This window comes from Phyllostomus hastatus, unplaced genomic scaffold (assembly GCF_019186645.2).
Source record: "Phyllostomus hastatus isolate PE091 unplaced genomic scaffold, TTU_PhHast_1.1 phas_contig_210, whole genome shotgun sequence".
Taxonomy (NCBI): Eukaryota; Metazoa; Chordata; class Mammalia; order Chiroptera; family Phyllostomidae; genus Phyllostomus; species Phyllostomus hastatus.
In genome coordinates this window covers 3,711,788-3,729,563 of record NW_025333737.1, presented here as the reverse complement: position 1 = coordinate 3,729,563, position 17,776 = coordinate 3,711,788, and the positions used below count along the sequence as shown (strand labels likewise).

General features: G+C 39.7%; 1 protein-coding gene across 5 annotated transcripts in view; it reads right to left on the bottom strand.

Moving 5' to 3' along the window:
• FAM222B (family with sequence similarity 222 member B) overlaps positions 1 to 17,776 on the bottom strand; it is a 64,824-nt gene that overhangs the window by 24,411 nt on the left and 22,637 nt on the right. The window contains exons 1-2 of one of the 5 annotated variants that reach the window (XM_045837514.1): positions 14,501 to 14,729; positions 5,179 to 5,248 (exon numbers count right to left, since the gene is read on the bottom strand). The exons of 1 other annotated variant lie outside the window; for it this stretch is intronic. The gene's annotated coding sequence lies outside the window, so the exon portion shown is untranslated. Of the gene's footprint in view, positions 1 to 5,178; positions 5,249 to 14,500; positions 14,730 to 17,776 lie in introns of those variants that run through there. 3 more of the 5 variants (XM_045837512.1, XM_045837511.1, XM_045837513.1) reach the window with 3 other exon arrangements.

The window sequence follows — 17,776 nt, the reverse complement described above, 5'->3', positions numbered from 1 at the left end:
CTTGCCATCAAAAATAGGTATCCTGTATATTTCTGCCTAATCAACTTCCAATTTCTTTTCAACACTTACCTGAATAACATTTTCTCCAGTGCCTATACTTCAAATTCTCTCCCATTCTCAACTCTATTCTGGCAATGCTGTGTGACATGCATGCTTCCCTCTTACCTTAAAGATGGAGAACTTCACCTTTAGAAAGGTTCCAAAAGAAATGTCTATCTTGAAGAAGTTGTTATTAGTGACCTTCCCTTCTTCAGGACTAACATTCACTAACACTGTCATTAAGTTCATGTTTTAAGAGGTCTTTTAAAAAAATGTTTTTAAAGAGAAAGGAAGGGAGGAACAGACAAACATCAACTTGTTGCTCCACTCATTTATGCATTCACTAGTTGATTCCTGTATGTACCCTGAGCGGGGATTGAACCCACTACCTTGGCGTACAAGGACGACACTCTAGTCAACTGAGCTACCCAGCCAGGGCTTAAGAGTTTTTCAAGGCTCTTCCTTCTAAACACACATACCGAACCTAAACAAGTGCCATGCAAACTCTCCTATGCTATAAAGGAAAGCCTAGTTATATATTCTGGAGTGCTAACAGAGTTTTGACACTCTCTTCCTTCCACTATATGAAAAGTTTCAAGTAACACCACAAGCTTTATCTCCAGACTTCCTGAAAAGTAGAGTATAACTAGCTTCTCCACTTTCACACCAAAAGCAGCTGGCAAGCAGGGTCTTGGTTATTCAACAGCAGAAAGGTTTTCAGTAACAATCAATGAAGAGCTTTGAAGTAGCGTAAGGATGATGTTTATCACTTATCCTTTCTTCTTCTTTCCTATTTAGTGTGATCATGAAGTTTTGGAGGAGGACCAAGTATATTATGGCCCTCCTCCAAGCAGCCATAAACTTTCTACCTTACATTAAATAAATACTAACAAAAACAGGCTCTTAAAATGCACTGCCATATATGACTATATCTCAGGAGACTGATCAGTCCGTGGGAAGAAAGCTCTAGCTATAAAGGACACTAAGTTGAGCAACAGCATCTGAAATGAAAGCAGCAGCAAGTCACCTGGAGATCTAAGAACACCCCTAGGAGAAATCCACTTCAATCTTTTGCAGGTTAAGGAAGTAAGATTTTGCTTACAAGACCATTTACTTTTCAGGGTAATTATCAAACAACACTGAAGGGAAATGGCAAAGGGACTTAGTCATCTTCAGAGGAAGACAAACTATTTGTTTTCTTCCTTTCCCTCTTTCTCCACCTAACAGGGACTGTTTCTAAATATATTATGTAACTGTTTATTAAAACAACATACTAAAATTCCCATAGAGCTAAAAAAACATGTTCTCAGCATTCTACTAATTTTAAAAGTACCCCAAAACAAACGTTTACTTTTGCATTTTGAAGAGAATTTCAAACGCAAGAAGACTAAACTGCACCTTGCCAATTACCATAGCCTTACAATCAGCACATGTTGCTGTGAATGACATTTAATTCCATCTCAGTCTATTCTCCTATGATAAGCAGCAATGAACTCAAGGGTATGATTATGATTTCAGAACATGAAAAGACATTAAGGCAATTCCTAATAGATTCTTTTAAAATATGATCCTACACAGCTCTTCAAAAAAGAACAATATGTTTTAATTGTAAGATGAATCCTTACATTTCTTTGATCTCCTGTCTGAAAGAGGTATGGAAAAAGGAACTGCAGGCCCTGGCCAAGTAGCTTAGCTGGTTAGAGCACTGTCCCAATATGGCAAAGTTGTGGATTTGATCCCCGGTTGGGACACATATAAGAATCAACCAATAAATGCATAAATAAGTGGGACATCAAATCAATGTTTCTCTCTTCCCCCTCCAAAATCAGTAAGTAAAAATTAAAAAAAAAAATTAACTGCAGTGCAGGGAGGGAGTGAAATGTGTCATTCTGGTTATTAAAATCCATCAAGTTCATACTTCAGTGTATAACTGCGGCCAAAAAACTGACTTGCAAGTAATTATCACCACTAGCTGCAATAAAAGTTAATTGGACATAATTGAACTAACGCCCTAATTGGAGGGAAGCTGCAACTGGCTAAGAGTACACTCCTCCTGCTCCTTCAATCTGCAAATGAAACTGCTAATGATAATTTGTGGACAAAACAGAAATTGCTCTCATGGTTTCCCCACTGCAAATCACTCAGTAATTCCAGCTAATGCCCAGGATGTTAGGCTAGAAGAAAAATCACTAAGCAATGCTTCCTTTGATAAAGATGAATTTTAACAATAACCAAGCTCATTAAGGCTGTGGGTTGCTGAGAATTGTTAATTTCCCCTGGACACCCTTAGTAAGGCAATGTGGCCTGATCTACATATCCTAGTACTATGCAATAGATGTGCCCTGTGCCACTAAAATGTAGTTGTAAGAAGATATTATGCAAGCCAGGAGCTATGATTACACTAATAATTTATTCTCTTCTAAGAGAATCCTGGGTAATCTCATTTTTAGACAGGCAAATGGCACTGTTGATCTGCTTCAATAGCAAAGATTAAATCATTTCTGAATCAGTTTTGGAGTTAATAGATTCCTGCTGCCTAACTCATTTGCCTTCAATTCTGGACAAGAACTGTGCCCTTTCCCCTGGAATTTAGTATCAGACTCTCTGCTCTTCAACTGTGTCTACAGCCCAAAGAGCTAAGACTTCTCTTAAAAAGTATTAAAAAGTCTTAGGAAACCATTTGTCTTGTGGTCTTTATATCAGTAATGACCTATAAAGGGGGTGGGAAGCAGGTACCCTGCTGAAGTGACAGAAGGTAAAAGAGAAAAAAGCAGGTACAGAGTGCTATCTCTGCTCATTTTTTTCTCAGGTGATTTGGGCTTTTTTTCTGGCAAGGAGATGGGTAGAAAATGATTTTTTAATATATTTTATTTATCTTTTTAGAAGGAGGAGAAGGGAGGGAAAGAGAGGGATGTATGAGAGAAACATCAATCACTTGCCTCTCGCACGCTCCCAACTGGCCACCTGGCCCACAACCCAGGAATGTGCCCTGACCAGGAATCAAACCAGAGACCTTTCGGTTCCCGGGCTGATGCTCAAGTCACTGAGTCACACCAGCATGGATGAGATGGCTAGAAATTAATGCAATCAGAACCTTTCCCAAAGAGGCAACTGGACCACCTGCCCATTTGGTACACTTTTCAGTAAAAGTTATTTTGGAAGGTTGCAGTTCCCTTCTTCTAGTCATTAAAATACAACACTTTCTGATGTAGAATGTGGAAAAGCCTAGGAATGGCTCAGTCAGGATGTAGAAACTAGAGAGGGATCTAGAAACTGTAATGTGGATAGTAAAGGAAATCAAGAGTTTAATCTGAAAAAGAGAACACTTAGTAGGGACATCATTTATTCACTTACTCATGCATTGAGTGCCTGTGATGCAACAGGCACTGTGGCAGTACTATGAATTGAAAATACAAGTATGACAGACAAAATCCCTAGTGAGCAATGCTATCATTGTGGTGATCACTCTGCAACACATACAAACAGCAAATCATTATGTTGTATACCTAAAACTAATATAATATGATGTTGTATGTCAACTATACCTTAATTTTTTTAAAAGAAAAGGAAGAAAGTGAGTAAAATTGTTGAAAACTCAAATAATAAAACAAATACTTCCAGGGTACAGTGAGAAGGAAGGGAGAACAACATGGGTCACTGAAGGCCAAGCAAGAATTTAACAGATTGAGAGGGATGGGCCACTCTAGGCAGAGAAAAGTAGCATAACGAAAGACATGAAGTTGTGAAACTAAATGGCATGTTTGGGGAACCAGAAGTGGTCTGTTGCAGAGAAGTAGGGCATTGGTGCTAAACCTGGAGGAGAGGCTGATATGCCAAGTTATAAAGAGCCTTTTATTTCATACTAAAGGGTAGCAGATTAATAATAAAGCTTGGTTGGAGTCACAGCTCAATGTTCTTACCATTAAGTCAGCAAAAAAGCAGCCCTGATATCTTATAGAATAATTGTCATGATTAAATGAGATTATATGTATAAATTGCTTAGTGCAGTGCCTATGCTCAATGACAGTAGTTATAACGATTATTAGCTAATGTCAAACTTTATCCTGAAGACACAGGGAGAAAGGGATAGGTTTTAAGGACAGTAAACATGATGAGATGTCTACTTTAAATAAATTTGCTGGACATGTCAAAGACAAATGAGAAATGGAAGAAGTCAGTTAGGTGACTATAGTAACTTCAAGGTGAGAGATGAAGATCTCTAAGAGGGCTGTTATACAAAGAAAGGAGTAGTTCTATCTTTGAACTCCAGAGATCAGAATAGGTTAATAAAGTCTTAAGAAAGGCAATTTTAGGTGAACAAAAACAACAATTTGAACTTGTTCAACAATGGCACAGCACCAGAAATGCTGGAGCAAAAACAATGACCACTTATTTAAAATGCTGAAAAAGAGCCCTAACTAGTGTGGCTCAGTGGGCTGGGCATCATCCAGCAAAGTGAAAGGTTGCTGGTTCGATTCCTGGTCTGGGTACATGTCTGAAGTCCTGGGCAAGGTCTCGGTTAGGGTGTGTAAGAGGCAATTGATCAATATTTCTCTCCCACATTGATGTTTCTCTCTCGCTTTCTCCCTCCCTTTCCCCTCTCTAAAACATAAGTAAATAAATAATCCCAAGTGTCCCCTAGTGGGAACCTGGCCTGCAACCCAGGCATGCACCCTAAATGGGAATTGAACCAGCAACCCTTGGGTCTGCAGGACAGCACTCAGTCCACTGAGCCACACCTGTTTGGCAAATAAAATATATTTTTTAAATGATGGAACAAAATTTATTTTCTACCTCAATTCAATTAAAATTTTATTTTCAATAGCTAAAAAGTTGGACTGGGTGACTTCTAAATTCAACTTCCAGATTCCATGATTGTAAGTTTTTTTTAAATCCTCACCCAAAGACATTTTTTTCATTGCTTTTAGAGAGAGAGAAAGGGAGATAGAGAAATATCGATGTGAGAGAGAAACACTGACTGGATTCCTCCATATTCTCCCTGACTAGGAACAGAAACCGCAACCCTTCAGTTTACCAGACAACACTCCAACCAACTGAGCCACACTGACCAGAGCCAGATCCCATAATTCTAAATCACTTACAAAGGTGGTTTTATAAAGTCATTGATAAATTACTTACATTTGTAGAGACCTTTACAATTTTCAAAGTGTTTTCACATTGATTCTGTCACTTGATTTTTTCAAATGCCCTATGAGAGACAGTCAGGGCAGGTATCATTAGTCTCATCTTCACAGATAAAGAAACTAGGAAAAGCTAGTAAGTGCCTAGACTACAGCCAGGTTTTCTGACCCCTGGCTCTGTGCTTTCTCCTCACACGACTGCCTCCAGAATGTTGCTAGAATTGAAAATCAATTCTGAGAAACCATCCCCCTTATTCACCTGTTCCAGGGTTTATTCTTAAAATCAGGGAATTCTTCTGCATGTCTCATGTCCATTGTTCAGGAACTTCAGCCTATTCTTTTGTCCCCTTCAAGGTGAATAAAAGCTGGTCATTTATCTTTATATAATGTTCCTTCATAACTGCATACTATAAAATGCCTGTCATTCTTTACAATAAATTAATCAATCTCAATCTCTTGACTTTTTTTCACATAAATATTCTTTCCCTTAAACTAGGTTAAGTAATCTGATCCTAAATATAGTACTAGCCCCAGGAAAACAATAGTCTCCAATGCACTTTCTATGCACTCCAACCCTAATACTCAGATATCTATTCAAGAGTACCTCTCCAATTAATTCATATCAATATTTATTGAGCACCTACTATGTAGCAAGGCACTGCTCCAGGAGCTAGGAATTCAGCAATGAACAAAACAAGCAAAAACTCTGTCTTCATAGTGCTTCCGTTTTTACACAGGATAGAATGGGCAAGCCAGATAAACCTAATGAACAAGTACGATACACACACTCTTAGACTGTGATAAATGCTATGAAAAAATAAAAACAGTGTAAGACGATGAGGAGTACTGAATGGAGTAGTGACTTTTAAGATTTTATTTATTCATTTTTAGAGAGAGGGGAAGAGAAGGAGAAAGAGAAGGAGAGAAATATCAGTGTGTGGTTGCCTCTTAAGTGTCACCCTACTAGGGACCTGGCCCAAAACCCAGGCATGTGCCCTGACTGGGAATTGAACTGGTGGCCCTTTGACTGGCGGCCCACACTGAATCCACTGAACTACACCAGTCAGGGTTAAGGTAGAGACTTTTAAATAGTACAGTCAGAGTGGTCCTCACCGAGCAACTATAGTTTCTCCATGGTTTATCTGCTAGTTTCTGTGTAAGGGAGCAGTACAGCTTTTAACTACATAACAGCTTTTTTTAAAGGAAGCTATAACTAATATACGGTTTTTTCCCTCTCAAACCCCTCTCATTTTAAGTTTAACTCATGAACACTTGCACATTTAATAAAATGCAAATTTGTCAGCTTGTTTTGAAGAGTGGAAATCTTGTTTCTGTAATGTAGAAATACTCTTTAAGCAATAATGCAACAAAGTAATGTAAGCCTGCACACAACCAAAGATTGCTGTTAGATTCAACTGTGACTTTGAAAAATACTAGCATTTCCCTGGTTGAGCAATGCAACTTTCCTAACTAGTTGTAGGGAGCCAAGAGATGAGCAGATGTAGACAGATGGGAGGGATGGAGAAATATGGTAGGGAATTTTAGAAAGCTACAAAGTTGATGTGCAGGCTGAAGTGGTACCAGCCTCTCACTTCTAGATGCAACTAAGGAACAATCTCCCCAAAACATACTGTGAGTGATAAGGACAATACATTTCACTTGGGAAATTTATTCAGCATGGAGAAGAGGCATAAATTAAAATAAAGCTTGCTGAAAAAGCAACTTGTTTGCATTTATTTATTTATTTTCAGTAACAAGGAAATATGTATTAGTACTTCATTACTCTTGTTCATATGCTTCTCCAAAGTGTTACCCTCACAGTAGCAAGAGTGTTAGTGTAAAGGTAATGTGTGACATGGACCCAACACCCGCCATCATATGTGTAAACAGAATCCTAGGAAACACTTGTTGCTGGGAACTACAGACGGTCTGGCACTGTTTTTAATGTACGTGCTCCCAGGTTTATTTGGGCACTACCCAAGAGATTTGATTTTGTTATTAGTTGTATTCTTACTGTATCCCTAGAAAAGATAACCACTCAGCTCTTGAATTTTTTTTTAATCCTCACCTGGGGATATGTTTATTGACTTTAGAGAGAGAAACAGAGAGAAACATTGATGTAAGAGAAACATGGATTGGCTGCCTCCCTGATCAGGGATGGAGTCGAACCCACAACCTAGGTATTTGCCCTGACTGAGAATCAAACCCGCAGCTCTTTGGTATACAGGATGACACTCCAAACAACCCAGCCATGGATTTTTAAGTCTGTTTTTTCATTGTTCCAATCCAATTTTGCCTCTGACTATGGAAATAGGCAAAGGACTTTCCTTAAAAGAAAAGGTTCCTTTGGTCTCTCTGGGAATATATTCTAACACATTATCACACTCCAATTGCACCATACCTCACAGGGACTGAATAAAGCCTAAGTACTAAAATCCTCTCTAAGGCACTTTAGTGAATGTACCATAACATCTGACAGAACAGGTTAAAACCAAGATATGGATTCTTCATTGGCCCGTTGGTCCCACTTTCTGTTGAATGAAGGAGGTTCTGGAAGAATAAGATAAGCAAAAGCCAAAGCAGTACCTTCACAGCTAAAAAGTTAATGTCTTCACAATAGTAAAACCACTTTCAGCTATAGCTGGGTAATGCAGAGGCCCATTCAGGAACCCAGGAAATGTGACTTTTCCATTCTTATACTGTGACCTGGGATAAGCTGCCTTTTAACTTCTGTAGTCTTGATTCCCCTTTCATTTCAAAATGGACTTAAGTCCTATCTAATAAGTAATCGATGAAATGCCAACGGTAGAAGTACTTCAGCTTCTCCTCTGAAGCAACAGGGATGCTGGCTAGATAATTTCACTTCTCTAAGTGGCATAAAAATCTGATTTTTACTTAGATCAGCAACTAATCCTCAAAATCACTTTGCATGAGCAATTGGTCATGGTAACCTTGCCTTCTAAAACTGGCTGGTGGAAATGAGCACAGGCATGTGAACCAATGCTTACCAAAGCACTGCTGGTTCAATTCCCAGTCAGGACATATGCCTGGGTTTGCGGGCCAGGTCGCCAGTTGGGGGTGTGTGAGAGGCAACGAATCAACATATCTCTCACACATCAATGTCTCTCCCTTTCTTTCTCACTTCCTTCCCTCTCCCTAAATAAATAAATAAAATCTTAAAAAAAAAAAAAAAACAAGCAAGAAAAATAGAACCAGAGACATGGAGAGAAAGAACAAGCTGACAGTAACCAGAGGGGAGGGCAGAGGAGGATAATGAGGGAAAGAAGGGGAAGAGTCAAGTCCAGGAATATGTATAAAGGACCCATGGACAAAGACAACGGGGTGGGGGGAACCTGCATGGAGCGGAAGGACTGAAGATGGAAGGTGGGGTGTGGGGAAGGGAGGGAAATGGGGGGAAATGGGGACAGTTGTAATTGAACAACAATAAAAATTTTAAAAATAAAACTGCTGTAATATTCAGCAGCTCTTCCATTAAAAAGAGAAAAGCATGTAACATTTTCCCACTCCCACTAAATAGCACTTAAAAGAAATCCTCAGCTTTGAATTTATAACTTGTAGTACTTCTTTAATCACAATCTGACTTCTAAACAGATTTTCATTTTGGCCAACTGCCCTCATCATTAGAGTACATAAAGCCTAATGTTAGAAGAGGGGTTTGCCTGGGTAACAGTTCTTTGGCTTGGCTATCCACAGCTCACCCACAGCTCACCCACACGATGAATGATTTGCATATACTGTGGAGCCAGAAGACACCAACAAAGAAGATATACCAGTCTCAAGAACTAGTTTATTTATGATTTCCTTGGAAGATCTCAATTATCCATAGGAACCCAGTGTAATTAGGTAACAAAGGTCAAGTAATAAAGTATTAAATAAAACTGTCTCAAGGATACTAAACTGAACTTTTCTAGATCTAACACTGAGTTATTATAATACTTGTTATTATTAAGAAACTAACTGTAACCCAATCCCATGGCTATCTTGCTTACTGATCTCTTGAATGACCAAAGAAAACATCTCTAATCAGTTTGTTCAGCTAGAAAATCCCAGTTAAAAAGTACAGGAAGTTAAAGCTATTGCTTAAAAATGTGGCCTAGGAATAACTTTATCTTTTACCTATACTTTGCCTGTTTGCCCTTCTGCATGAATTATCAAGAATGGACTATATTTTCTGATGAGGAATGAACCCTTAACTACAGTTCTGCACATATGCTGGTAAAGATGCCCTCTGCCCTTTTCAGCTAGGCTGAAATTTAACAAACTCAGTCCTTGACTAAATTTGATCTGAACAGTCCAACACTCCCTCCCTGGGATCCATCAGCACTAAATATAATAAAATTTCAACTTGGCCTTTCCTTTACATCTCTATCTTTTATTCCTCCTACACCTCATCCTGAAACTTCCTCCCTCTCTTGACTAATAATGGCATCTTGGTCTTTGGATTCCCTTCCCACTAGAAAAATAAAAACAGCTTCTCAAGGTAGAGAGAGGAAATTTTTAAATCATTTCAAATGGGGATCCTGAAAGGAATTCTTGAAAAAAATAAATATATTAGAAATTCAGAGAAGGGAAGGATTTAGAGACTTTTTGGCTCTGGGTGTGACCTCACTATCAAATCATTGTCTAAGTTATTTAGACATTCTTGGGGTATTAGTTATTCCTACCTCAAAGAAAAGCTGAGACCACTAAGAGACTGTTTATTTAATTAATTGGATACAAACTAATCCAAAAGTAAAAATATTTACATTAACACTAGAGATGATTGTTGGGCTGAAGAAACTCTTATCTTAACCTTTGGAGTTGTTATATTATTATACCCTATAACCCCACATTTAATTTCAGAGTACACTATGTATTCAAGATACCAAAGGATTCTTTTAAACTGGGATTAGGCTTTCTCTTTTTAAATTTTTTTCCCATATATATTTACAAATAATGAAATCTCTAATAAAAATTCCAAGATCTGGCTCTGCCTGCTTTGGCTCGGTTGGAACATCGTTCCGTAGCCCAAGGGGCCACAGGTTCAATTCCCAGTCAGGGAACATGCCTGGGTTGTGGGTTTGGTCCCTGATCAGGAGCATGCAAGAGGCAACTGATAGATGTTTCTTTCTCACATCACTGTTTCTCTCCCACTCTTTCTCTCTCCCTTCCCCTCTGAAAATAAATAAAATCTTAAAAAAAAAAACAACAGCAAAATGAACAAAAAAAGATGGGTTAAAAGTTTGTATCTAAAAGACAACTGTGTTTTGAATAGCTCTAACAATCACATATAAGTGCAGTATCAAACACAGTCAGGGTAATTAATTCAGTGGATTCTCCCTTTCACTGCCAGATTGAACAGCTCTAAGGATAATCTCCTTCACTCTCCCAAGGCTCAGTTGGAAGATTCATTATTTATGCCCTCGATTGTTTACTCTGTCCTATTTTTCTATCCATCCAGGCCCAAGGGCAGTTTTATCACTGGCCTGTTTCCAACTAACAATGAATGTGTTAGTTCACCGCCTTACTAGTTACAAAACCAAAGGTAATCAGAGTGGTGTCTTAATATTGGAGAGCAACCCCCTCACCACCACTACCACTTGATGCAGGAGAAATGTTCATGATAATGCTGATCCAGGTTACCAAAAGGTAAGTAGATGGATGAAGTGATCTCCCTAAATTGTTCTAGTCCTTTTTTTTTTTTTCAGCCACTGAGCAACATAACATACATGCACATCCGAAAGGATTCTTAAAGGGCAGTATCATTAAGGCAGCCCTGGCCATCAGCTAGAGCAGGCCTATAAACTATTGAGGATTAAACTGATTGAGATGCACTTTGCCTAGCAACCATTCATTAGGAAGAGTTCAGTAATTCACCAGCAACCAATTCCAAGTCCTTATCTGGGTCATAAACAGATAACAGACTCCACCAAGTCCTCTACCCTCTGGATTCAGAGGAACAGCAAACAACTTCCTCAAAAGATTCAGCTGCCAAGAGTCAACCCCTGGGACAGGGGTTATGCTTAAAACACACACAAAATATTGTTTCAGACATCTGACTGACAAAGATGAACAGCTAAAATCTACCACCAGTGCATCTCCATATGAATGCATTCATCTTCTCCAAATAAATCTCTCATACAGCAATATTCCCAGGTCTTTTTGCCTCTAATATGTTCTCACCTTGAGCAAGCTTTACCCAATTCCAAACCTGACAACACTCAAGCTGATTATTATGAGACTCAAACAAAGCCAAGGGCTCAATCTTGCCTTCACCTTCTCAAGGGGATCATTTTACACTTATGTGAACGGGGGATTGAGCTTGAGTCTCCCTTTAGGAAAACATAGGGCCCTTTTCCTTAACACATTCAAAGCTGTGTTTCACAAAAATAAGCAGAATCGATAAAAACAGACTGCTAAGAAAATTAAATCAGTTATTTTATCCTCACAGCAGCACTATGTCCCCTCGCAAGTCATAGTTTCATGTTTTCTTGCAGGGGACTAAATCTAAGGATTTCCATCTCCCTTAAATAATATTTGGAGACCAGTGCAGACAGATATACCTAAGATTAGTTCTATATATAGCCTTTTGTCTCCTGGGGAAAATTCTTTGGGGAAATCACTGTACCATGCAAAATACTGATTATAAAAATCAGTCAAGACAACAGAAATATTAAGAAATTAAGTGAGCAAAGTGTAATATAACTTTATAAAGCTGTACTAACTGCTCATCCATTGGAAGACAAAGAAAAAACCACTTGGGATATCAAATAGGAAGACAACTTGTTTTCTGGTTAAAACAAGATAAACTGGTGGTACATGCTTTAATACAGCCCACACGTGTTTTTTCTGTCATTTCCTCAGCTTACTGTAGCTTAGCCAAAATGCATTTCATTTTGTACTAGGTTAGCTGTCAAAACTTTAGTGATTTTTAACAGTTCACTCTCCATAGTAACACCTGAGTAAGAGATCTTCTTTGCCTTTCAATTTAAATATTATTCATGGAGTCTTAACGAATAAATGGGTAATGAAATAAAAACACCAAACCCAAGAACTTTTTTGTACAATTCTATACTGTCTACTTGAGAATTTCTTAAAAAGTATATTAAGTTTTCTGATCCCTAATAAGTTTCCACAACTGAGGTGGTCTGTCTCATTGACCCTATTCTTTATAATACTTGCTTTCACCCCAAACCACTCCTTATTGGTTAGAAATACAATAAATCAATACAAAGAAAAAACACTAATTCAGCTAAAACTGTAAAATAGCTCCAGCATACCAATTCTGTCAACACTGAACTCCAGTTAAAACAATCTCTGGAAACTGAACCTGGATTTCAAGAATGAACTCTCAATCACTTCAATTAATATTTACACAGGAATGCCCCTCTAGTTGCTAGCTAGGATGCAGCCCAATTCATGCATTGCTTAATAAAGCCAATTAGACCTTCCAAACATTTTTTTTAACTAAAATGTTGCCCAAAAATTGATGTTTATCCCTTCTGGCATTCTAGCTAATCAACATTAACATAAATTGGTCCAAACATCTTTGGTAAAAATGCCCGGTTAAAACAAGTTTACCATGAGGGAAAGGGGGGTGGCTCTGAGTGGAGGTGGGCAAAAGAGGAAAAAGAAGAGATAATAGCATATGTAATAGCATAAACAATAAAATACAGAGAGATGAAAGAATGCTGCAGTTTTTTATCTGATTAACTCTTCCCCTGAATTCCAATCCCCTTCCATGCACTTTTCTCATAAAAAGATTGGCTGAAAATGGAATTTAAGATGGTCTGTTAGGGTACAAACCCACCATCTTCTCATATTGCTGACCTTTTAAATAAAGAGCCCATAAAGATTCAATCCCTGTCTCTACTTGCTGGGCCTGGTAGGTGACAGGCAGCACGAACACTGGCTTTCCCAGTTTCCTATTCTGGGGACTCTGCACCTTTGGCACTCTCCACTATTGTTTCAGGAACTGAAGGTATGACCCACCTTGACTCCAGGAAATCACAAGCAGTCCCACCTTTTGAGACCTCAGAAGGACTATAAGCAATCAAGATGGCATCTGAGCCATTGTACTCCAGGTGAGATGCCCCCTACCCAGGGCACAGATGAAAGAATGCTGCAGCTTTTTATCTGATTAACTTTCCCCTGAATTCCAATCCCCTTACCTATACTTTTCTTCTCCTTACAAAAGAAGTTGGTTGAAAATGGAATTTACGATGGTCTGTTAGGGTAGAAGCCCACTGTCTTTTCAGATCCCAGCCATCTGAATAGAGAGTCCGTAAAGATTAAGAAAATAATAAAATAAAATACAATTTTAAAAAGTTTACCATGAAATTGCCACTCAATGCAGACATAGGTGCAACACATACATGCATACACCCCTTGTTTCTATTATAAATTTGGGGTTTTCTATCAGTTGATAACTTTCCTCTCAATTAAAAACCTATAAAGAGGTTACTGACTTTTGCTGAAGATAAGCTATGTGTCCTTCAGAAAGAAGAAACCCAAAAGTTGTAGAAGCAAAGGAACTCAAAACAGAAATACAGAATTCAAATTATAATGCTACAGCCACTCAAATTCATAAAGTTGGGGGCGGGGTTAAAAAAATAAATGAATTAAAATTCATCTGGATACTTTTTCAAGTTTGGTTTTGGCTTCTGACGACCAAAACTACTCTCTCTGAAAACCTATGGATATAAGAAACAGACCAGTGGGAAAACAGATTAAGACTTTTAAGTTTCAGTAACAGCAAGGTAAGTTTGCTCGCTCTAGCTAGGATTCTACAGAAGGGCTTAGTCCTACCCAAAACGGCGAAAATGTACTCGGGAAGAGACTTTAGCGGAGTTAATAGCTAACAACTATCAGGATTTCCCTTAGCCACCATTTGAAGGGGGCTCTCCCTAGTTCCACTAGCATCTTCCTTTTCAGATAGTTTTTGCTGATTAAGGCAGTCCCAAGCAGGAAAACGGTGAAGACAGTTTTAATGGACAAGATGTAGAACATTCCAAAAACCTATTCCTAGCCTTTTCCCCCTTTTTTTGCGGTTTACTGCGTCAGATGCCAATAAGAAAGGGCTTCTCTTTTCTTCTGTTATTTCACTACGCGACCGACATCGACGCATCAGTAAAAAGAGATGAGTCCTGAATCTTCTTACCCGGCTGCAGGGGTGAGATGAAGGAGGGAAAGAGGAATGAAGGGTAGAATTAGAAAATCAAAATAAACTGAAGGGATGTGGAGCTCTTACTTCACATTCCATTCCCCTCAAGGTTAAGTCGACAGAAGTCGGGGTTGCGTTAGAAAAAGCACACACACACCTTGAGCCCTGGAAGAGAGGTGAGGTTCGCTCCGCAGCGCTCGGTGGGGCTCTGGACTCCGCCCCGCCCGCCTGGGGCAGCTCAACTCTCCTCGCCCCGCCCCAAGAGAATGAAAGAGAAGGGGCTTCTAGTGGTCCTGGTTGGGGCGGGGGGAGCGGGCGAGGGGAGGCGTCTGCTCCGGGGAGAGGCGGCTGGTCCGGATGCCAGGCTCTCCGAGCGCAGCACTCCGCGGTGCGCCGACACCCCCTCCCCCAGCCTGCTGCCGCTAGCTCCCCTTCGCCGCCGGAAGCCAGCCCCGCCCCCTCAACTCCATCCCGGCCCTCTGCGATCCCCCTCCCGTCCTCAAGCCAATGACGAGCCAGGAAGCCAGCAGAGCGACTCGCCAAGCAGCCAACTGGGGAGGCCCACTGGGAGGTCAGCCGCCGGGGATAGGCCAGTTACCCGCGGCCCCGGCCCCGGCGCGGCTCCTCTTTGTTAGAGCTGCCCCCATCTCTCTTGGCCCCCACTCCAAAGCGGGGAGCCTAGTACCCCATGGACGGGCCAGGTGATACCGCGCCCCTTTTCCCACTCCCCCGCCCATCTTCTGCCTGGGTACTAAGAGAGACCCTTATCCAAGGCAGAACCTCCCAGAGTGCCTCAGACCTCCACAGCAATAGCCACTGGGAAACACTCAACAGTAAAAAGATGCTCCCCAGGCCGCTATGCCTCGCCCTTATTTCCTCAGACTAATCAACTACGCTCCTTCATAACCATGAATAGATTTAGGTTTGCATAAGGTTCAGCTGCATACCTCAAACCACCCTGTCTGAAACTCCTTCTTCTAGTGTCGTAGAAATTAAGGAATGGGGAGGGGGCGGGCTTATTGGAAAGGTATGTGCCTGGAAGTTGGTGGTGGGAGGAGAAGGAATACATTAAATCATAAGCAAAAAAGAACACCAAAACACACACACAGCTCCAACCCAGCTCAGACACAAGACAACTACATCCAATTAAACCCATACTAACCGCTCCCTTAGCAGGTTTCAGTAAAACCAGGAAGCAAACATCTTAAGTCTTGTTCAAGCCATACACCTAATAGAAAAAACTCTGCAACTGCCATGCCGCGATATAAAACTGGCAGGTTGCATCAACACTTCAATTACTAATGCCAACGTTAGGGGCATAACACTGCTGAGATGTAATATGCTAAGGACTGTAGGATATTTGCTTAGGCGCAGTGGGGCTCAAGAAAAAAGTAAAAGGGGCTGAGGGAAGGTAAGCTATTACCTATAATGTCATTTTTGTCCACAGAATTCTGGCAACTAATATTACATATCTAAATCACACTACAATACCGCTTAGTTCCCCCAAGTACTACTATAATTAAAACACAACCTACTACAAAAATACTTTAAGTAGACCTTTCTTATATGAAGCTTAGAACATTTCATATATATAACCTCTATCTTCTTGAAAATGAAAAAGGAGCTGAAAACATACCCATTTTAAAACCAGTTCATTGTTCTAAGCAAATTAAAAGACTCTGGTTTAAGATATATTGAGGAACTTCATTGGTGTCTCATAGCCTAGCTTTTATCAGGGTCTACATGAAGAGAACCAAATGAGAAAATTTTTTTATTTTAAATTCTGCCCACAAAAGTCTGCCAGTTCAGCTAGGAGGTGTGTCCAGTTCCTTCCCACCTTCTACTGACCTAAAATAAAATTCTCAAGAACACAAAGCAGTTACAATTCTCCTCCACATCACTTAGCAATCCCCTGGCATTGTCCATATTAAAATAACTAAACAATACTACAAGAAGCTACTGTTTGTTTCTTTTTTAAAGATTTTATTTATTACTAGAGAGAGGAGGAGGGAGGGAGAAATCGATAGGTTGCTTCTTATAAATGCCCTGACAGGGGACCAGACCAACCAGCAACCCAGGCATGTGCCCTGACAAGGAATTGAATGAGAGCCCTTTTCACTTTGCAAGATGATGCCCAACCAACCAAGCAACACTGGTCAGGGAAACGATACTGTTTAAAATAGCTTATTCCTGATGTCTATGGAAAAGGCTGTCTATGGTTGTCTAAAGAATGTCTATGGTTTAGCTTTAACATTTTTTGTTTACTTTTTTGAGAAAGCGAGAGCCATTTGTTGTTCTAGTTATTTGTGCATCCATTGATTGACTGTTGTATGTGCCCTGACCAGTAATGGAACCTGGAACCTCAACCTTGGCATATCAGGGTGACGTTCTAACTAACTGAGCAATGCAGCCACAGCTAAGGAAACCTCTGAGGCAGTACTTTCCCCCAAACTCTAGTCTTCTCAATAAAGACATTTGTTTTTCTTTAAGGATTAATATCTTCCATGTTCACTCATGTGTCAATTAATTCACCAAGACATCAAAAACAAACAAGCGTCCTAGTTTAATAGCTCAGTTGGTTGGAGCACCATCCTGATACACCAAGGTTGGGGGTTCAATTCCCAGTTAGGGCACATAACAATGAATGCGTAAGTGAAACAATAAATCAGTGTTTCTCCCCATCTCTCCCCTCCCCGTCTCTAAAAATCAATAAATAAAAATTAAACAAACATACTTGTCTTGCCATTATTATCACGAATGTTATTGACAACTGGGTAATTCAGACAAAACTTCGAATATCCTCTTTTAAAGTATAAACGAGAAACTCTTAAGGGTTTTCAAATACTCTAACTGAAATTAAAAAGTCAAACATATCTTGCCAAAAGTATCTATACCATCCAAGAAACCACAGAGGAATTATAACTGTTTAAGGAAAAAAAAATCATGGCCCTGGACCAGTAGCTCAGTTGGTAAGAGTGTTGTTCAGATATGCCAAGGTTGGAGGTTGTTTCCCAGGTCAGGGCACATACAAGAATTAACCAATGAATGCATACATAAGGGGAACAACAAACAACTCTCTCTCTCTCTCTCTCTCAAATCAATAAATAAGGATTTTAAAAAGAAAAGATCACAAGAACACCCAAAACATTTCCTCCTAAACAGGAATTCAAGTCCAATTTCTTTCCATGTCCATCAAATGTACTCTTTCTATATCGCTACCACTACCCCAACAAAGATCCTTACCATACGTCTGTGGGGGCAATTATAACTTATTTCTAGTCTCCATTATTCAACATACCACTGCTTTCATCCATTTGCTCTTAAGAACTACAAAAACAGTTCAATGTATTGCACATTTACTAGGTGCAAGGCCCTATGTCAATACACCCACCCACCCCCACATACACTTTATTATTTTATCACCATAATAAAC